Source organism: Nicotiana sylvestris, chromosome 2, assembly GCF_000393655.2.
Source record: "Nicotiana sylvestris chromosome 2, ASM39365v2, whole genome shotgun sequence".
Classification (NCBI taxonomy): Eukaryota; Viridiplantae; Streptophyta; class Magnoliopsida; order Solanales; family Solanaceae; genus Nicotiana; species Nicotiana sylvestris.
In genome coordinates, this window is record NC_091058.1 from 59,002,612 (window position 1) to 59,007,824 (window position 5,213).

At 30.5% G+C, this 5,213-nt stretch overlaps 1 pseudogene; it reads left to right on the top strand.

Annotated features, from left to right (window-relative positions):
* Positions 1-270: 270 nt before the first annotated feature.
* LOC138884956 (uncharacterized) lies at positions 271-3,349 on the top strand (annotated as a pseudogene).
* The last annotated feature ends 1,864 nt before the right edge of the window (positions 3,350-5,213 follow it).

The following is a 5,213-nucleotide window of genomic DNA, read 5'->3' on the forward strand; positions in this document are numbered from 1 at the left end:
TTCCGGCCCAGTCACACCCCCCTGTGTTTCCCCTTTCTTCAAACCTTGCCTCGGCATACCGCTAGTTCTCGGGCAAGCACTGTTTTCCGGCGACCGTTCCGATGATAGTCCTCCCCCTTCTCCTGGCCTCAAGGTTTGCTGTGTGTGTTGCAGGTAGCACATTTGGTGGCTGTTTGGTGATGGGTGGGAGGTGCACGGACAAGCATAGCAGAGCAGGCCATTTGACAGTCACAAAGGGCTGATGGAACGTATTACCATTTGGATATAAAAATGCACCAGGTAGATACCAATATTTTATGGATAACTACTTTAACCAATTAGAAAATTGTATAATATATATAGATGATATACTGTTATATTCTAGAACAGAGAACGAACATATAAAACTACTAGAAAAATTCATACACATTGTAGAAATATCAGGAATTAGTTTAAGTAAAAAGAAAGCAGAAGTAATGAAAAATCAAATAGAATTCTTAGGTATACAAATAGATAAAAATGGAATAAAAATGCAAACTCATATAGTACAAAAAATAATTAACTTAAACGAAACACTTGATACGAAAAAGAAGTTACAATCATTTTTAGGATTAGTTAACCAAGTAAGGGAATATATCCCTAAATTAGCAGAAAACTTAAAACCATTACAGAAAAAATTTAAAAAGGATGTAGAATACCATTTTGACGAAAACGATAAAATACATATAAGGAAGATCAAAAATATGTGTAAAAAATTACCAAAACTATATTTTCCAGATGAAAAAAGACAGTTCACATACATAGTAGAAACTGATTCTAGTGACCACAGCTATGGAGGAGTTCTAAAATATAAATATGATAATGAAAAAATTGAACACCATTGTAGATATTATTCAGGATCATACACGGAACCACAATTAAAATGGGAGATAAATAGGAAAGAACTATTTGGATTATATAAATGTTTGTTAGCATTTGAGCCATTTATCGTTTATTACAAGTTTATTATAAGAACAGATAATACACAAGTAAAATGGTGGATAACACGGAAAGTACAAGATTCAGTAACTACGAAGGAAATAAGAAGGCTTGTATTAAACATACAAAATTTTACATTTACAATTGAAGTAATAAGGACTGACAAAAATGTTATTGCAGACTACCTATCAAGACAAAGGTACTCAAACTGATGAAAGCCAAGAAACAAAAGATTTATTTGCAATCCCTACTACTCTATCTAAATATCCATAAACAATGAGTTAATTACCGAAAACATGCATATTAAAATAACTAAAAAATCAAGGAAAATAAGAAAGAAACTAAAGAAACCATACCTAGAATATGAATACCTAAGTATTACAAAAATAGACAAAGCTAGGCTATCTGGATTAATTGATACAATACCTAAAACAGAATACAAATATATTTACTATCTTAAAAATAAAAAATGAATAAAGAAGAGTTCGCACTAGAAGGGAAAACATATGAAAATCCAGAAGGATTAAAAATAACAATAATATTTTCCAACTTAGGAAGAAGATACAAGAAAATAGGAAATAACCTAAACTTAATGTTAGGAAAAGAAATGGTAAAGAAAGTAGAAGTAATGAAAAATCAAATAGAATTCTTAGGTATACAAATAGATAAAAATGGAATAAAAATCCAAACTCATATAGTACAAATAATAATTAACTTAAACGAAACACTTGATACGAAAAAGAAGTTACAATCATTTTTAGGATTAGTTAACCAAGTAAGGGAATATATCCTTAAATTAGCAGAAAACTTAAAACCATTACAGAAAAAATTAAAAAAGGATGTAGAATACCATTTTGACGAAAAAGATAAAATACATATAAAGAAGATCAAAAATATGTGTAAAAAATTACCAAAACTATATTTTCCAGATGAAAAAAGACAGTTCACATACATAGTAGAAACTGATTCTAGTGACCACAGCTATGGAGGAGTTCTAAAATATAAATATGATAATGAAAAAATTGAACACCATTGTAGATATTATTCAGGATCATACACGGAACAACAATTAAAATGGGAGATAAATAGGAAAGAACTATTTGGATTATATAAATGTTTGTTAGCATTTGAGCCATATATCGTTCATAACAAGTTTATTGTAAGAACAGATAATACACAAGTAAAATGGTGGATAACACGGAAAGTACAAGATTCAGTAACTACGAAGGAAATAAGAAGGCTTGTATTAAATATACAAAATTTTACATTTACAATTGAAGTAATAAGGACTGACAAAAATATTATTGCAGACTACCTATCAAGACAAAGGTACCCAAACTGATGAAAGCCAAGAAATAAAAGATTTATTTGCAATCCTTACTACTCTATCTTTACATATGGATGATATGGGAAAAAGATTATAACAGCTAGAGAAAAGCCAGCCAAGTCAGCAGCATGACTATAAAGATGCGGAGCTAAATCGATCGGAAGACTCAAAACTTCCAGAGTTAGAAGGAGACGTTGGGAAACTCCAAAAAACCCATAACAAAGTTTGCTTATATACAGCTGCCGGTACAAGTAAACAAGTTAACAAGAAGTCACATACCAATGTCAATTTAAACAACATATTTGATAAACCAATTACTCCGAAAAGGCCAAAAGAAACAATAGTTACGACACCACAAACCTCAACCTATGCCAACATCCTACACCAAAATAAAAAAATATATAACCATATTACCTAGACCTATATTGAAAATATATACAAAATCCAAACATTTCTAAACCTTAACCCTAGAGCAATTACTACAACAGATCTAACACAGGACTATATAACCCAAAAACTCCAAGGATATAATAGACTTATTGCACAGCCAAAAACTAAAGCCAATTTAGTAAAAACATGTTACAATTACGGATTACTTAGCACGGTATATACCTATGATGGAGAATAGATAAGTGGAATACCGGAACTATATAAAGCATTTATTACATTTAAAAGAATTACAAAAGGAAACCTATTTTTTATAAAATTTTATACAACACCAACTGAGATACTATACGATGAAATAAAACCTATTATACAGGTTGTAAAAATAGGATTGACACGAGATATGATAATACCAGAAGAAATAGAACAACAACCAGAAATACCAAAAATCGAGATACCAGGTTTTACGCCAACAAAAGAATACTTGGAATAACAACTATTATCAAAGAACTAGCCAACAATTATTTACAAGAAAATGCTATCTGGAGCTACTACTCAAGAGATCGGGCCTATGTCACTAGAACAGGTGAGGAAGACCTCCTATCACTGTACTGGCAATTCAAGATGAACTCCTTCCATGCCAACAATAATAGTACTAAACTTTCAAAAGAAGAGAGATGAGATCAAGCTTTGAAGTTGGTAGCTGAAAGAAAGTTGTTCGTGAAGGTCAGACCAGAGCATAAGGAAGGAAGCTCACTCAGAAGCGAATTCCGACTACTATTTTAGAACTAATGATATATGCGAATTCAAGATAACTACGACAAGGAGATATGGATGAAGTCCAAAAATGGATTTTATCATTACTAAAACCAGAGATACAACCAACTACAAGAGCACTAAAGAAAGGATTTATTTCCAATGAATTATTGACAAGACACTGCAAATTAGTAGAGCACAAATACCAAAATCATATATGTTCAAAATGCAACGGAGAAGATAATCATGTACCAGAAGTACAACTGGAATGAAGATATCACCCTAAAGACAAAGGAAGAAGACAACTATTGCAAATAGACAATGTAAAAAGTCATAAAGTAAATAGTACAAGTCATATTCATGAACAGTAAAGGTCGTTCATGAAGAGTCATTTGTGAATAGTAAGAGTCATTCATATAGTACGAGTCATATTCATGAATAGTAAAGGTCATTCATGAAAAGACGATTGTGAATAGTAAGAGTCATTTAAGTATGTAAAGAGTCGTTTGTAAACAGTAAGAGTCATTTAAAGCTTTCTATATATAGTTTGTAAATCAGAGGAAGAGAGGACACACCCTCACCTTCTCTCTCTTATCTTCTCTCTCTTATAAGAAATATTTGAGTTATATACGAGTCTCTTTAACAACTATGGAACATTCAAACAAGTTACAAGATCAGGTAAGTTTATTTATAATCATGTCTAACTAAACTTTTATATTCCTTATAATCTCTTGAATATCATAACTGTTTATCATGTTATAGTACTGTTATAAAGAATATCTTGAGAAAGTTTGCCATGTCTAATAATGCTGAGAGTAGTTAAGCCCAGACTATGCCATCCTAAGGTCGAAACCAGTAGGCAAGGAAGCCGTTTAGGGGAGCAGACAGAGTTGAGGCGCTGTTAGGGTAAATGATTGAAGCAAGAAAAATATGTTAGTGACTAGAAAAGATTGTTCAGTATAACTTATTAAAAAATGATAAACTCTATGATAAACAAAGAGGTTAGAGGGAATATGTTTAGTAAACACATGATAAGAATAAAGAAAAATAACAATCTTATGAGCAACCACACATATCTGCTAGATAACAATAATGATTACAAAATACTCATATTATATACCTTTAACCAACTTAATAATGATATTAGAAGAAAAATTTACGATATTTTAATTACTTTTGAAATAATAAATATAATAGAACAAGGATATACAGAACTAATTCTATCAGAAGAAATAGACGTCTTAGATTTATATGAACTAGATTTATATTCAGATTAATGATCAGCTACGAAAATCTCAAATACGAGAACTACTTAAAATTGGTATCAGAGCTATGAAACTGATAAATAAACATTTACACTAAAAAAGGAAAATCATGGAAAATAACACTGAACCTGAGAGTACAAATCCGCAAAAAATATTCATAAACAATGAGTTAATTACCGAAAACAAGCATATTAAAATAACTAAAAATCAAGGAAAATAAGAAAGAAACTAAAGAAACCATACCTAGAATATGAATACCTAAGTATTACAAAAATAGACAAAGCTAGGCTATCTGGATTAATTGATACAATACCTAAAACAGAATACAAATATATTTACTATCTTAAAAATAAAAAATGAATAAAGAAGAGTTCGCACTAGAAGGGAAAACATATGAAAATCCAGAAGGATTAAAAATAACAATAATATTTTCCAACTTAGGAAGAAGATACAAGAAAATAGGAAATAACCTAAACTTAATGTTAGGAAAAGAAACGGTAAATTTAGAAGATAGTTTAACCGCA